The sequence below is a fragment of the Artemia sp. Qi Xiang Cuo genome, chromosome 3 (genome assembly GCF_049724085.1).
Source record: "Artemia sp. Qi Xiang Cuo chromosome 3, ASM4972408v1, whole genome shotgun sequence".
Lineage (NCBI taxonomy): Eukaryota > Metazoa > Arthropoda > Branchiopoda > Anostraca > Artemiidae > Artemia > Artemia sp. Qi Xiang Cuo.
The window spans coordinates 88140190-88158673 of NC_142796.1; positions in this window are offsets into that span (position 1 = coordinate 88140190).

Sequence of the window (18484 nt, forward strand, 5' to 3'; positions counted from 1 at the left end):
TCTGATGCTAGTATTGTAATTGCGCAAATGGGCACAGAATGCCGCAAATGGGATTCTTCTTTGTATCTGCTGAAATAAGTTGTTTTATAAGGGAGAACAAACCTGCACCTTTACCATAGGGCTCCTGTGCCCTACACTACAGGAAGAACTAAACTGCACCTTTACCCTCTTTTCTTATCAACACGGATTAACCCTCCAAAATTCTTTTCTGAAAGAAGTGGTTAAGTTATAACGTTTCAAGTCAAAGTTTAAGGCTACTTAAACTTCAGTGTGCTCTGCTAACTGTGAAAAAAAATGTAATTGATTTCTATAGATATATTTCTATACTAGCTCTAGATAATCTACCAAGCGGGAAACTACCATAAATCAGCATCGATAAATAAATGAAACCAGAAACGAACAGAAATTACAATAAATAACCGAGTCAAACTCAAAACGAGCAGGAATTAACATGAGTTGGGCTCAAAACCCCTATGGCTACCCAATGCAGAGCATGATTTTTATTCTCCTGAAAAAATATAAGTGTGTTTACTTTAATAACTTTAATAAATCAAATATTATTAACATTTTAATTACTAAATATCATTATACGTATATTAAACTGACAATGCATATTCAATTGTGTTTTGTCTTGTAAAGCGCAAATTATGTTCTGGCTTCTGAACGGGATAAGGGTTTTGAACCCTACGTATGTTAGTTTCAGCTCGTTTTGAGTTTGACGCGGTTATTTATTGTAATTTCTGTTTGTTTTGGGTTTCGTTTATTTATCGATGCTGATTTGTGGTAGTTTCACGCTTGGTAGATTATTTGATTTTAATTTTGATCATTTTTTGTTTAATGGAGTTCTTTACTTTTCTTTGAAAAAATTACTTTGCGGAAACAGTTTTTTAATTAATTTCTGTTCGTTTTATATTGACATAGTCTTTTCAGGGAAAAAGAAAATAATACTTTAAATTTTTCTTTTTTTTAAGAATTTATAGTTCGGCCTGCTATTTGTAGGCTGGAAAAAAATTTTCAGCAACATTTAAAAACATAGACCCCTTTAAAAATCTAAACACAAATAGTAGTGTTTAATTTAGTTTCATACCTCCTGTAGTTGACATGAAATGGAAAACTTGATAACATTCACAAAAACTTTTTTCTACTTTCTTTCATAGCTTGAATACACTTACGCTATTTTGATTTGTCAAAATTTTAATAGCAGAAGAAACTTTAAAAGTTGGAACATAATACCCTCAGTTGTTCTTGGGAGACTGCTGAGATGCCTTATGGGGAATTAGCATTAACACAGTGCATTTTGATTTAATCTCAAGGCAACATTTACTTTTTAAACATAAAGGAAAATGGGTGGGTGGGCGTGGGAGGGGGATTAGTTTCCCTCCAATTATTTTCGACTATTAAAATGGACATCAGCCCTTTCTATTTTCAATCGAAGGAGCCCTTTTCGAAGTTCCTACGACAACTCCTTCGATACGAAGTGCCCTGGTCTAAACAACAACAACAAAAACAAAATGATACATTATACCCACATCGATCTCTATTAAAAAAATGTCAAGCCTTCCAATCACTTTCGATAATTAAAAAGGGCCCTAGGCTTTTCAATTTCCAATCGAATGATCCCTTTTTGAGTTTCTACGGCAACGCTTTCTATAAACACCGTATATGCCCCCAGGACATAAATTACAACCCTTACCCTAAGGGCTGTGAGGGTGGTAGTCATCGTCTAAGACCTAATTTCCAGAATTTTCAACTACGTTAAACAAAATGGCTATCTCAAAATTTTGATTGGATGTGTTTCGGGAAATGGTGGGTGATGAAAGGGGTGTTAGTTGCCTTCCAATCATTTCCGACTATTTAAAAGAGCACAAGCCACTCCAATCTATAATTAAATGAGCCCTTTTTGAAGTTTCTGCGACAACTACTTCGATAAGAAGTGCCCTGGTCTAAAGGAGAAAACAATAAATAATACATTGTTCCAACATCGTTCTTATATACCCCCAGGGCATAACTACAAAACCCTTGCCCTAAGGGTTGTGGGGGAGTAACCTCCTCAAAAAACATATTTTCTCTCTGAAAATCCAGTACGCTGAGCAATATGATTATTTCCGACTGTCTATTAGATGTGTTTGGGCAGACGGGTTACACAAAAGTTGTGATAGCTACCTTTCGTTTACTTTGGGCTATTAAACATGGCACTGGTTACACCAATGTCCAGTCTGATGAACCTTATTCAAAGTCCTCACGACAGATCCAATCTCATAGAGTGTCCTGGTATGGAAAAAAATAATACATTGTGCCAACATTGTTCTTTACTTAGGCAGCTCGATTGCGCTGCCTATGATAACATCCTGAATTACCTAATGCTCTTTTATCTACTTCTTTTTATCCGAAAAAATCAGAAAGAAAAATGAACAGAATTTGAAAGTGGAAGGTAGAATTTTTGTTTCAAGAAAAATTTCTTCTTCTCCTTCCTACGAACCGATATACATGGCGAGCCCAAGATGAAAGTATTTATCTTTAAGAAACAGATTAGCCGGGATGACGGTTGAAGCCCGGAGGTCAATATCGATAACCAAAAAAGAGAGAAAAAACAAAAAAACGGCGGCGTATTAGTGACGCCGCCGCCGATAGAATCAGCGGCGGCGTCAGCGCGCTGATGCAAGCTCGGCGGCGCGCCGCCGTCTTTTTTTCGGCGGCGTGCCACCGACTTTTCGGCGCGGCTTCGGGGTCTACTAGCAATGCCCCAAGCCGATTAATATTAGATTAAAGTAATATAAATTTTTGAAAAAGAAAACAAGTAAAAAACTCTACACAATCATTTGCAGTTATTAAATAAATTGTAAGAATGCACTATTATTGTTTGTTTTTAAACAATCAAATTATGTATCAACATAACTTATGTCAGTATAAATTATCAATATAAATATAATGAATTATTATTTTGAGTTTTTATTGGAACAAATTTTGCTTTTGTATTTTAATCAAGTATAATCTAAGCTTGGCGACTTTTGATAAATTTATAGATCATTTTAATTATTAATGCTAATTTGAGCGTCCAAATATTAATGGGCGATTGAGATATACTCTTGCTTAACAAAAAAAAAGAATGTATATAAAATTGTATGCTTTTTTTTTGTTTTTTTTCTCTTATGTATGCAAACGTTAGTTTTATTTGTATATTGATATCTAAAAATCTTTTTTAGACCACTGACCTAGTTTATTTTTTTTACAATCAGCTTTTGGTTCATTTATTTTACCGAATTCAACCAGATTATGATGGACTTTACACAAACTTTTGGTTCATTTTGTTTCACCCATGTCAAATGTTGACCTAATTTAATATCAATCGGCAACTCAGACATGCAATTACATCAGCAACATGCAGTAACTATTGAGAATTTTACATCCAATTTGTAGACTGTTAAGTGAGTTTTAATCAGTAATATTCAAATCTTAAAATGTATAAGCAGTTGGCTTATAGCCTAAATGGCATTCATTAAGTTAAAGAAAATGTAATATGTTGTCTTTAAGTGAAATCTGTGATTACTAAAAATTGTTATGTATTAATTATTTAAGGGATTCCTAACCCCGGAAGATAAATATTTAATGAACTACATTATCCAAGAATTAAATTATTCATAAGAATTAATTTTAAGCTCAAATTAATCATATAGTTTCAAATATAAATTTAAATCTGATTTTAGTAAAATACTAATATAAACGCTAAAGCCATTGTGGGCCAAACTGAAAGAGAAGATGCATATTAGAAAAGGTGTGAAAAGAGTAAGCATTTTTTTGGAAATGATTTTTACCCCTATCGTTATATATACCAATTTAGGGCATATATTTGCACATTTGGGAGGGGGGGGGAATAAAATTTAAATTTACCTCACATTGGCATCAGAAATAAACTACCCCGCCCCCTTAATTTGCAAATATATATCCCGGATTGGTACATATTGGGGTGGAGGTAAAATTCATTTCCAACAAAAATGATTGTTATATTTGGAAAGAGCATAAAAAAAGGCATCAAGTAGAAGTGAAAAGAGAAGGCAAGACAAAAAGAAAAAGAGAACAACAAGGGTGAATCCCCCCAAAATTGATATCTTTGAAATCAGACATGGAATGACATTCGGCCATAAAACAAAACCCTAAAGGAAACAATTGAGGTTGTATGCACAGAATGACCCATAAATAATGGCAAAATAGAAGCATATTGGAAGTACTTAAAATTTGATGTTCCAAAATTAAAATATTTAGAGTTTCGGACAAGGCTTGCTAAAAGGGATAGTAATGTGGTAACCTGTCCAATTAAGCAGAAATAATTTAATATGAAATAAAAGTAATTTAATTTAATAATTTAATAATTTAATATGAAAAAAACCTATAAGTCTTTTAAACAGTGGGGTAAAAATTTTGGAGAAAATTTTGGACAAACGGCTTGGAAAATGGATGGAGGCTCTAAATGAAGACCAAGGTGGATTCAGACCGGGATATTCGACAGTGGATCGAGTATTCATTTTAAATGCAATGATACAAAAATATTCTAAAGGAAATAGTAAATTATACGCTGTGCTTATAGACCTACAGAAAGCGTTTGGAACGTAGATAGAATTTTGTTGTTTGAAGGTTTGAGTGAATTTGGATTACCACATCAGTTTATGAATATAATAGCTTCGATGTATTCATGGACTAAAAGTTTTGTGAAAATTCCGCAACAGGGTGTCTCTTCCTCTTTTCCTGTAAGTAAGGGAGTTTTACAGGGAAGTACTTTATCTCCAGAATTATTTTGTATATTTATTAATGATATAGTGCAATTTTTCCAACACCAATGGGCACCAACACTTCGTCTTGGAAATCTGAATCTTTCAATGTTGCTTTTCGCAGATGACATAATTTTACTGGCTGATTCTGAGAAAAATCTACAGTCTCTACTGAATATCTTAGCAGAATATCTGCAGAAAAACAAACTGAAGGCTAATGTATCGAAAAGCCAAATATTGATATTGAACAAAAAGCAACCAGAGCTACCCCCCAAGTTTTATCTGGAAGGTCAAATTTTTAAAATAGAAGAGAAAGCAACACGTTTTGGCTTTAAAGTAACTCATGATGGTAAATTGACGCGACAAATATCAGCAACTGCGACAAAAGGAAAAAAAATAGTGTCTGTTCTTTACATGCGCAACGTCAAGACAGAAATAGGCGATCCCAGCCTTCATAAGAATACATTTATTACAAAAATTTTACCTATACTACAATACGGGGCAGAAATTTGGGGATACAAGACTACCTAAAGATTAGAAACTCTACAACTACAATACTAGAAGCATGCATATGGGCTGCATAAAACAACTCACTCTCTAGTATTGAAAGGTGACCTAGGCATCTACAGTTTAAAAATACGAAGAAAGATACAGATGATCAAGTTTTGGCTCAAAATCCTGAATTTGCCCGAGGAAAGACATATTCTTGCTGCTTATAAAGATCTTCTCACCCAAAAAAGTAAAACCACTTGGACAGCACAGATCAGAAAAATACTACAGGGAACAGGCTTTTCAGACGCGTGGAATGGAGGACAGGGACCACTAAGAAAACTTCATAAAGGAATTCCAAGCAAGATTGCACGACCAGGAAATTCAACTTTGGTGGACAGCTTTAGATAAGTCGCCTAGTCTTACTTTGTATAGAGATATAAAGCGGATTTATGGACAAGAGGCATATTTGAAGCTAGGATTACCTAGTAAGTATATGAAAACGTGGATTCAGCTTCGAGCCAATTGTCTACCAATACAAGGAAAAGTTTGGAAAAATAGAGAAGGTCCGAAAACGCAGCGTACTTGTCTAAAATGTGTTGAGATTGGTTTTGGGCTGGATCATTTCCTCCTGCGATGCCGGCGGCTTTCTCACATAAGGGGAGAAATTTTGAATGAGGGTAATGATTGGCTACTTCGGAGGATTTTAAGTTCAGATTCACCACAGACAGTAGTAAGTGTGGTAAATTTTGCATTGAAAGGTATGAATGTTGATTAAGAGTATATTGATTTTAGTATGTCTTCATTTTATTTATCCTTTTTCTTTTCTTTTTTGTTTTGTATATGGCTGTAAAAAAGCTTTAATAATACATTATTATATTATATTATAAAATATTTATAACACAAAAAATACAAAATTTTAAGTTTCGAAATACCACTGTTTACTAAGATAAGAAAAAACATTCTTTATGTGAGGCTTGAAAAGGAAATTGCTATTAACCACTTTCTTGGCTAACTACATTAATTGGTGGGTTTTGATGTGGTTGATTTTTAGTATATAACTTTAGATATTTGTGACCGAGGGCGTACTGATCTATTTGCCGGGCTGACATCTGTCAGTTTATTTTTAGGAATACCTTGAAATATTGTAAATGTTAAACTATCGCATTGTATTGTACTTTATTATAGATTGTTTATAATTGTGGATTTTCTGGGACCATTAGTCCTCATGGCATATATACCGAGACCATGTAATTTGGTAGTATAAATAAAAGTATTACATTATATCAAACCTCTCTATACAACATTATTTGAGCTTCTCGATTAACTCCCAGTAGGTACGCTTCAGATAATTAGTCAGGCTAAGGACTAAGGGCACGATACCGATATTTACTCACTCTAGGACCGTAATTATACATCCTACAAAGGGTAGAATAACACAACCAACACAAAACCTACTTTGATACAAAGTGGCACTAAAATGGATAGTATAAAGGAGATGAAGGATATATTTGGAGTTTGAGAGTAATGCAAATTTTTTGGAAGCCGGCGGATTAAAATTAACAACCCTTAGGAGGTCATTTTTGGCTGACAGCTCTGCAGTCAAAATGGAAGTATTATCATGAAGTCTTGTTATTCAGTTCAATGGATAACTTGGGATAACAGAAGCAGAAGAAAATTTACTACCCTTTACGCTTAGTAAATATTTCAGAGTAATTTTTTTTACCTTCGGAGTAAAAAAAACTTGAATGGAATGAGCTTTCCTTTAAGCCCCCGAGGTCAGTGACGAAAGTTCGTCAAAATCCTGGGGAGGGCCAATTTGGAGCCAATTTTCCCAAATCAAGTAAAAATGACATTGAAAAACGAAAAAAATAGCCATATAGTATCAAAAAGGCAAAAATATACTAAATAAAATTGACCTGTTTCTCTCTAAACTTGAATTATGCAGACTTATCTTAGTTTGGACCAGATTTTTTTCAGAAACCAAATTTCAGATGGGGGAGGGGGGTAAACTAAAGACGAGGGGACAAATTGGGGTCTGGAGGGTGAGGGTGCAGTGGTCCCCTCCTAGAAAGACAGGAGATGAGAGATGTCATTTACCATCCCGAAAAGATATGAAAATCACTGAAACGGGATGACGCAAGTTTCCATGATGTGACAAGTTCAATAAGCGTTTAGCACAACCTTGTTTTTTTAAGGTGAGGTTCTGGTGTTGTGAAGTTGTTGTGACGTGAATTATTATGGTATTTGAGTGTTGTAGTCGTAAATGCCTTTATTCTCCCTTTATAGGGGAGATAAACTCTGGCCCTAAGGTAATTTAACTTTGGTAGCGTGCCTTAGGCTATGACCACTAATGAGGCGTACCGACTGGGTATGTTCGAGGGACTAAAGGTAGATCGTAGAGAGGTTGTCTAAAATATAATACTTTTATTCATTTAACATATAATATAATCGGATATATTCTTTCTACTGGGACTGGCTGTCCCAAGTAGACCACAAGTCTCAGAAACTACAATAATAGATAATAAGATACAGACACTTACAATGATAAGACAAAATTCCAAGGTATTTCCAGAAATAACGAACCAGAGGTCAGTCCGGCATAAAGTTAGTATCAGATCTCCCCTTCAATTAAAATCTATCTTTTATATATTTATATCAACCACACCTTCCCACATAGTCTCTAGGAGGTGGTAATTTCACAATTTCCCGTTAAACAGAACTTGGCAGGATATGTTCCTTATCTTAACAAAAGGTGGTATTTCAAAACTTCATATTTGCGTCTTATATATTTTTACTAAATTAATAACTAACTAAATTAGAAAGCTTTACCACAATACTCCCCATTTAAAGAAGAAATGTCCCAATTATCAATATTTTACTTTCAAAACAACTTAATATTTTTTACAGCTATTATGCTGCCATCTTTGAGTAATTAGGTTCATATAACCTCACAAGATTTATCCAGAGCCGTATTTTCAGTCAAATATTGCTAATGTTCTTTTCTTTTGTTGAAGAATCTTAGATTGGATTTAATACTTGTTTCTCACTTACCCTATCTTGATGATTGACGATATATCTTTTACCATCTTCATATGTCTCTTCTGATTTAACTTGAGCCAAAGCTGCTTAAAAATATTGTTAATGGCTTGGCTTGAACTAGGTTTCAGGTTATATTAGAAAAGTTTTTGAATTATTTGAGTTTAAATTCAATTCACATTAATAATTTAATTTATCTGTGTGATGTGGTAGATATACCGTTTATTTTTCGTTTTAGAAATGCCTTGGGTAAATTACATATAACATTATGTATTTTTAAATTTTCGCATATTTTTCCAGCACAATGTATTTTCACATATTACAATAACATAAGCCAGTTGGGCTGTGTAACACACTATCTAGGCCTAAATTAAGTTCTGATTTTATCTCACTTTTGATGAACTTGTAGTAAAGTCCGTATTTCTGCTCAAGTTTCCAAATATCATTTGATCAAGTATGGTTTGGTTTCTGATGGTATGAGATGATAGTGTCAGGATCTAATTGAACTGGCTTTTAAATTTGCTACTTTCCAAAAATGCGTCCAAGAAATGATTGAGAAATGGCTCCAAAAGGATGTTATGAAAAATTTGATTTCCAAAAAAAATAGCTAAGGCTGTATCTAAAATAATTATTCACATTAGAATACATATAAAGTATAAAATGTTACATATATAGCAGAAAGAAACACTCAATTTCGTAAAGTTTAATTACTTTTATTTACTTTTCTCTCTTTTAATTACTCCAAAAATAATCTCCCGCTTAAAGCGAAACATTATGTTTCTTGCTGGATTATTCTTTCAAACTTAATACTAAACAGATTATTTCAAAATAAAAATTATTAATACGTTGACTCGAGGTCAAACATTTACATATAACATTAAATCACTAGTTAAAACTTAAAGTTGATAAAAACAGTATACATATATATAAGCATTGTGAAATAGTTTACATAAGTTTTTTTTTTTCATTCGTAAAACTAGATAGGATATTTAACTACTGTTTAAAACTTAAAGCATTAAAAAAATAATACACGGTGTAGATAAGCATTGGAACTAATTCCAATTATTGTTTTGTTAATTGTTTATGAAGTATTAATGTAGAATACTTCTTGAATGATATAAAAATAAAAAAACACAAATACTCAACATTTAATTCACTATATTTACATGAATAGTTTAGGATATATATATGTATATATATATATATATTAACAAAAGTTATGTTGATACATAACTTCATTGTTAAAAACTAATTAATAATTATGTAATTTAATAATTTATTTAATCACTGAAATATATATTCGTTTTACAACTTTTAAATAAGTCCGTCAGTAATTTTATATTACAAGTCCTAACTTAAATTAAAATATTTACAAAAAAAAACAACTCCAACAAATAGATTTATGCACTATAATTGATAACTGTGATTAGCCTCTATATAAGGGCTTGGCAATATTTCATATAACATAACTTTTCTATTTACATTTCTATAATTTTTTTTTAATACAATTCTCTGTTTATAAAAGAGTTTCGAAATATATTTATAACAGTAGATATTTTCTCAATTACATTTGTTACAACTATATAACTTTTCCCATATACGACTATATACATTTTGTTTTAAAACTTTGTTTCTATTTTGAACCCACTTGTGTCATTAACTGTCATTAGCTTATAAGCCTGTTTGTTTATTCAGACTTTTAATCTTTCTAATTCTTTTCGAATTTTTTTGGTACTTGAGACAGTTTTATGACGTTTTTGTCTGTAATCTCTCTTTTTCAGCTTTAATGTCCTTTTGGTTTAAGGCTTTATTTACAGCTTATATCTGATAAGCTAAAAAATTTTACTGTTCACCTTATACCTGTTATGCCATTATCAAATGACTTTACCTGTACTCTGAAGGTTCGCTTACCAGGACTGCCTTATGGTAGCTCCTTATAACGTTTCCAGGTCCTCATATCATGGGCTACCACTAAAAGGACTATTCTGAACCCGCATACAAAATTATTAACTAATTACGTATATTATTGTCACACTTTTTGATTTGTCACAGCAATTTTCTCTTCGGCTATTTTGTTTCAGAAAAAGTGGCTCTTCTGCAGAAAAATACTGTTCCTTTATGGCAAACAGTAATTAATAGGTTCTTAAGGCTATTATGTGCCTTACTCTTAATTTTCTATGCCATGCTAGTACAATTTTCAACTTTAGTACAATTAATGTTACTTATTTTGTACTTATTTAGTACAATTTTCATACTAGTTTCGTTCGGCAAGTTCAATAAGTGCGTCTAACAGAGTTTAACTGACTTCATTCAGTTTATTTTCCTTTTAATTTCTCCTGGCTATATTTTCAACTTGAACCCTTCTCCTTTTTTTTTATTCTTTAATTCAATTAAGCATAAGGGTTTTTTTAAAGTTTTTATTCTGTTTTTTTTTTTCAGTAATATAGGTATTTTCTAATCCTATATGTAAATGTTTCATGTTTTATTCAATAGCTTTAACAAGTTTTTATGCTAATTGCCCTTCTATGGTCAACTTCATTATCTCCATATTTTTAAGGGGTGGGGGTTTGTCTATTGCTGCACCCTGTATTTTTTTGAAATTATTTAAATTTCTTCATCCGAAAGTGTTCGTGTTAGAAAAGTACAGTCTTTTTTCAGCGGAATTTTAGAATACTTTTAATTAAGTTTTGCCCCGAAATTGATAGTTCTCATTTATTCATAAAAATGTACGTTTTTACAATATCCTGATTCCCACAAAATTGTGTGATTTTCATTACAGACACATATTCATTGTCTGTAGTATTTTACCAAAAATTAGTGCCTATTTCGTGCCAAAAGTTGTGTAGAGATAGGGGTTATCAGCACCTATTGTGGTTTCCCTATAAATTTTATATTATTCGCGTCTGGTATTATCCTCAGTTTAATTTGCGCCTTCGTTTTATACATTCACTGAGTGTAATTTGTCCCTTTCGTGATTTTTTGACTATTACCCCGTTCTACAAGTTTTTGGGTTTTGTGCACGGGTAAAACCTTCGCTGCTACTTATTGTAGCATGACGGATTTTACCCGAACATTCAGGCCCAACTTTCTCCAGTTTACCAATATTTTTAATATCCATTTGGTTAGCTTGGTGGATCCCCCCCAATGACAAGACGCTTAGCAGTTTTCGTTTTTCAAAGCAAACGGTCCTGTCATTGGTGTTTTTTACCTGCAATGTCCTCGCCCTGTAATGTCTGTTAATGGTGTGTTGTGAATTTATTTAATATGTGAAATTAATTATACCCGAGAAAACTTTGTTTTACACGGTGCTATACTTTTTAAATTGTGACCCGTTTTATCTACGGTTTCTTGTTTATGTACACCGTCCTTATAGGTAAGTGTTTAATTTATCATATCTTCTACTATTTATAACAAGATTACAGCTAGCTTGTACATGTAGTGGCCACCTAATGTAAACTCTTGCTGCCTTTCCCATTATAATTATTTCAAAATTTCTTCAAAACAATTTTTTTCAAATTCGACTGAAAGTGTCACCTCAAAGAGTCAAAGGTCAGTAGATGCATTTCATGTACTTAACAACGAGACACCAGCAGTGATTGAAATCACTCCAAATTTGCTAGCTTCCAATGACCCTATTTCAGTAGACTAACCTTAACCTTCTTCGTTTTTTTTTAATTTTTTTATCCCCCTCAAATATATTTTTCCAATATACATATCAAAAGAATTGCCTTTTAATGCTGATTCTAACTATGTATAATTTAATTAGGTTCACTACACCCATTTAAAAGTTACGCGGGCTTATTAATTTTATAAGGCCGATCAGATCGGAGCTAATAATTTAGCGTTAGAACGTGACGGTAATAATTTTTACTGGCGATATATATTTGAAGGTAAATCCCAAAAAATATTTTCCACCCTAGTTTTTACGTTTTCCGGTAAATTTTTTAAATCAAATTTTTGCAAAAAATCCGTTTTAGACATTCCATACTTTTCTTGTGGTTGCGGTTTTAATGAGGATAAATGTTCGTGGCTAGTGAAGCTTACGCTTAATTCTGGACTGTTTATAAATTTTATTTCCGAATTCAAAATCTTTTCTACTGATCCAAGTTCTACCTGGTTCAGTTTTATTTTATTATTACTTAGATTTGATAGTTTTAAGTATGTTATACCATTTTCAATTTTTATAACTTGATTTTCCACGAAAATCATTGGGTATTCTTTTATGATGTGCCCTCCTATCATGGCATCCATTGTTTTAACCTTTCCTACTTTTGCATTTAATGTCGCTAGAACTTTAGCTGTCGTTCCCCCTTCTATGGTGATTTTTCCGTTTATTTTTTGGTTATAATTCGAATCTTCAATTTCGCTATCTGTTGCTACCAAAATTTGTCTATTATTTTCATTTGCCTGGTGTATAGTTATTGTATCGGATATGGGTTCCAAAACGATCCCATATTTTCTGATGGCATCTACTCCTAGAATACAAGGAAATTGTGGCTGCTTGCATATTATTACTTTTACTGTTATTTCTTTATCCCCTGCACTAAAGTTCAGTGGACATTCTCCCACAATTGTCAGCTTGTGCCCTGTCACTGATGTCAGGGTATTCAAGCATCTTTTTACGCGATTTTTGACACTAGGAGGAAACCTCTTAAAAACCTCCTCTCGAATTAATGATTTAGATGCGCCTGTATTTAGTAAACATCGTAAATTTTGATAACACTCAACTTTAAAACAACGCAGAATCAGTAGATTATTATTATTTGCATTTGTATCACAGCATTCTAAACTATATAGGGGTGTTTGTAAGGAAACAGCTCTGTTGACCCTTACAGGCTGGTTTCTCCGTTTAAATGCCCACTGTTTGGCCAAAAGTTTCTGGGATTATCCCAGTTTTCTTCAGCGCTGCTACTTTGACCCTGGGTATTGTTAACCGTTTGCCTCCTAGCCCTAAATTTAGGAATATTATTAGGTGTTTTCCAAGTATTATTTGTTCCCTGTCTTCCTAAATTTCTATCCTCCTGCGTTCTGAACTGGCGTCTTGTCTTGTAAGACTGGCCTTCTTTGCGTATTCTATGCCAACAATCTGCTGGATAGTGGTTTGTTTTGCTAAAATAATAGCAATTAAATTTTTTCTTAAATTGTTTGTTTGTTCCCTGGTTATTTCTAAATATTTTTGATCTGTCATTGTTGGTTCCCCAACTATTTGTCTTTGGTGGGGGAGGATGCCCATATTTTCTATAGTTATTAGCTGCTAATCTCTCAAGGTCGTGGAATCTGTCAGCTATTTCCCTAGACGGCAACCCTCGGTCTCCGTCGCGCCTTTTGGGTTCTCGATTCGGCTCCTCAACGCTCACCCTTTTCTGTCCCCTTTCATATTTTATACTTTTTTGTGCTCCTGTGTTATTTATTGACATATGATCAAACTTTTTCATAGCCTCGTCAATTTTTACCTATGTTTCGACTAGTATTATAGCCTGCACTAAATTTTCAGGTTTCCGCGATAATATTAGTCTTAATAACTTTTTTGGTAACCCTTGGGTAAAAGTATGTAGTTGTACTTTCTGTACTGTCTCGTCATTTTCACCTTTCTCTAATTGTAAACACACCGATCTACAAATTTTGTCGGCACATTCCCTGATGCTAGTTGAGGCATTGAATGTCACTACCTCTGTTCTTAACCTCTCGGAGATGCTTGTCTCTATGAATCTTGTTTTAAAGGATTCAATTAGAGTACTGATGTCCTTGGGCTCTTTTTCCTTAATCGCCTCAAAATTTCTAAGGGTGCTTCCCTTTAATATGGCTGCCATGCAGTGCTCTTTGACCTTATCTTCAAATTCTTCAGTTAGTTCGTCGAAAATCTTTAATTTTTCGGTAGAGTGGTCTATGTCAGAAATTCCCACGTATTCTGGTAAAATTTTTGCAATTTCAAGTACTGTTGATACGGAAGTCAATTTTTCCTCTGGTAAAGCCATTTTATTTCAATCTACTATTTTATCTAGCCTTGTCGACCCAGTTTTTTCCAGCGACCACCAGTTGTTGTAAAGTTGTTGTGACGTGTATTTTATGGTATCTGGGCGTTTTTGTTGTAAACGCCTTTATTATCCCTCTATAAGGGAGATAAACTATGGCCCTATGGTAATTAAACTTTGGTAGCGCGCCTTAGGCTATGACCGAACTAATGAGGGGTACCGACTGGGTATGTTCGAGGGGCTAAAGGTAGATCGTAGAGAGTTTGTTTAAAATACAATACTTTTTTTCATTAACCGTATAATATAATCGGATATATTCTTTGTACTGGGACTGACTGTCCCAAGTACACCACAAGTCTCAGACACTACAATAATATATTATAAGATACAGACAATTACAATGATAAGACAAAATTCCAAGGTATTTCTAAAAACAACGGACCAGAGGTAAGTCCGGCATAAAGTTAGTATCCGATCTCTCCTTCCAATTAAATGTATCGTTTATATATTTTTATCAACCACACCTTCCCACATAATCGCTACGAAGTGGTAATTTCACAATGTCCCTTTAAACAGAATTTGGTAGGATATTTTCCTTATCTTAACAAAAAGTGGTATTTCAAAACTTCATATTTGCGTCTTATATATTTTTAATAAATTAATAATTAACTAAATTAGAAAACTTTACCACACTGGCTATTCAACCTAGTTCGGCACCAGGAAGCTGTCGGACCAGGTTCTGCCAAAATGTTTAGTCCTTTATCTGTGGTTGAATGAGTTGAAGTCAAGACTTGTACCACATGTAGCCATATTTGGCGAAACAATATAATCGTTCAACATCCTTCTTCACGACGTTCCTCCGTTTTTCATTTATTAGCTCAATCTAGTGGATGAAAAACTTTATAAGAGACATTCCTTCAAAAAACTAAGGTTCAAAGTACCATGATCGTTTCCAAACGGAAACGCTTTTTATTTTATTTAACGCTAACGTAAATTGATTTGTAAATTCAGTCTTCTTTAAATTGAACTGTTCTAACGAACTCTAACGTAAGAAAGAACTCTAACGTAAGAAATAACTCTAACGTAAGAAAGAACGTTCTGGTAACAAACTCTAAGTAAGAAGCCATTTAGCCAACTAGTAACCGAAATTCTAAGACAAAATATTTGATAAAAAATGGTGGGTTAAAAACAAGAATTTTATGCTAATTTCAAATATATAAAATTCATTCAGTTTAATGTTACCTATCAAAAGCCATAAGCCTGAGACAATTTGAATGATTTTTCAAAAGAGGAAACACCCCAAACAGTCAAGGAATCTTAGTGAAATAAATACCATCAGATTTGGGGTATCAGATAAGCCTACTGTAGAGGTCTCAAGCTCTTTTCTAAAACATGTGGAATTTTGTGTTTGGTTAGAAGTAAGAGTACGAATGCTTGTTTGTTTCTTTCTTTTTACCAGGGGTAATCGTGTCGATCCAATGGTCCCAAAAGATGCAGAGAGGGATCACTCTAACGGGAATCAAAAGTTTCAGTACCTAGTTTAAGTAACCAAAATTATTGGAAGGTAAATATCACTCCTCCAACGTTTAGTAAGGCTGACCAAATCAAGCTTCAGAAATTGATTTTAATAAAACAAATTAAAGACGCAGAAATGTAAATTGCATAGGTTTAAAAAGTTTTAAAATAACCATTTTACTGAGATACGGGGTTTTGGAATAACCCCTTCCCTGATATAAAACAGGAAGTGTGGTCAGGGCATAAGGTATATATGCCCTGTTTTTAGATAAGTCGTTGGTCTTGATCTTTGAGCTTTTTTTTATTAATAACTGGATTTTTGATTGTTTTGGTACAGTAAAGATTATATGTCTGAATTATTATCTGATGTACTAATTATTTGTTGATACTTTCACCTGTAATCTTTAGAGTCAAGTTCTGTCCCGTTTGTGTTCTTAGAGCCAAATAAATGTAATCAATATTTAACCTACTTCTTTCTCTCAAAACCTCAGTAGGTTACGTCTTCTTCTAACTAGCTTAGGTAGCCTTGCTACCAAGATGCTACCCATAGTTTAACAGTCTATTAACCTCCTAACCTTTGGTGACCATAGAAGTCACTCATCTCACACTCAACAACCTGGCTTTACAAGACACACCCCCCCCCCGAAAACTTGACTTAGGTGTCCTGCTGGGCACTACTCTGCATAGATAGTAACGTCTACATCATCCACCCGCTTCGATCCAGTGCGAGCGTTTGCGCTTCGCTTGGTCTGATGTTTGCCATCCCCAGGAACTCAGAAAGGCTCACTTCAAACCACGAGGTTGCTTCAAAATGGCTTTCATAAGGTCAAAATAAAAGATCGTCTTTGTGGGTGAGTGCAGGGGCATTCAAAGTAGGTCCAAACCTTCGTAAGGTACGCTTGGCTGCTTTGGTAGAAAACTGAGACTGTTTGGTGAGCTGCAGCAGCTTCTCATTACTTACGATATCAAACCACCTTGGACCTTCACTTCTTCTGAGGAACTTCGACTAGAACATATGAATAGCCTATAAGAAAGCGGCTGATGCAAACCGTGTCTCAGCTCCGTAAAGCACGAAGAGGGCGTTGAAAATCCGCAATTTAGTTGAACGACTTGTGTTTGGTTTTCGCCAAAGGTGGTGGTTGAGCCTGCCCATGGCAGAAGACGCTTTGGATATCCTTCATGCAGCTCGGGGAGAAGCGAGCCATCTGAAGATTTTGGAGCCCAGGTAGGTGAGCCTTTGGCCAACTTCAATACTAGTTGTTCTGTCAAGACTAACTGCAGAAGTAACAGCAGGAGAAAATGGATCTATGCCTATAATTTTCGTTTTATCCCAGTTTATCAGTAGTCCTACATTTGCCATCTGTTCTCATAAGATTTAAAGCTGTTCCAGCAGCTGACACATGGAGTCCGCTAGGATGGCAAAGTCGTCGGCAAAATCAGCATCTGAGATGACGCGATCTCCAAACTTGAGCCCAAGCTGAGACGTGAAGTCGTCTTTGTCAATATACATTTGAATATAACATATTCATTGTATTTTCCCCAACTATTTGGATATGCGAGAGTTTGTACTAAATACATTGATTTTAAAAGTAGAAGTCAACAACTTAGCCATAAGTTAATCGTAAGAGGTTTTCCGTCGATGAACTTGCTTGGCAATTTAATAACCTTAGTTTTCAATATAATCAACTTAAAATATCAAGATATTTTGAATGATATTTTGAGGTAGCTTGTTTGATGAATTTTTTTTTCTCTTCCCCTTATGATTTTGGAATTTAGTGTTTGTTTCGAGACAAGCCGGTTCTATTGAAATTAGTTCGTAGAAATTGAGCTTGAAAGTGAAAAGGCTTTGGTTGACAGTTGGGATTATGCAATTATGGGAGATATACTGGGTGAAGGGTTATTCTTTCAGAGTTGGGATGTTTTTACTTTGATTCAGTTCAAGGTGAGCGATGATGAAGGAAGCTCTGAAAATTTTTTGGGTTTATTTGGGTACAGACGCTCTCAATTTATCTGGTTAAGTAAATTTAAGCGCCGAAACCCGTATAGGCAATGAGTTTTCCTCTGAGGAGGAGGAGCCCTGATATGTGGTGATTACTTGGAGAATATTAAATTTTGTAGACTTAAGGCACTATGGCTTGGTTTTGGGACAATGATTTACACTTATTAATGCTGATTTTGCTCTGTTTTGGACTTGATTTTCGGACTATTGGGTTGGATGTACTGTTTTGTCCCGGGTTATTGGATGGATGAGTAAGGTCTAGACCTTGTTCAAGTGCTCATTTATCTCAGTTACTAAATTAGGAAGACCATTTTTTTTACCAAGTAATTACCTGCAACATATTATAAAATCGTCTATTATGGCATTGAAGAGTTCTGGGGCCACTTCACATCCTTGACGCACATCTTTCGTGCTTTGGAAGATTGGGTTGCGCCGGCCGTTGACTTGAACACGGCTTTCTGTACTATGGTACAGAAGACATTCTGGGGGAGATGCTTCCCCGAAGACATCCGACCACATTTTTAAATGAGAGAATTTTCCAAATGAAAATTTACGCGCGGGAAGCGAAGGGAAGGTGATTTCCTGGGATGATTTGAAGAACGGTCAGAAATTAACAACTTTTTCAACTGAGAGTAAGGAGTAACAATAAACTTAAAAAGAACAGAAATTATTCCGTGTTTTTACCACTGTCAAAGCTTAGTACGAAA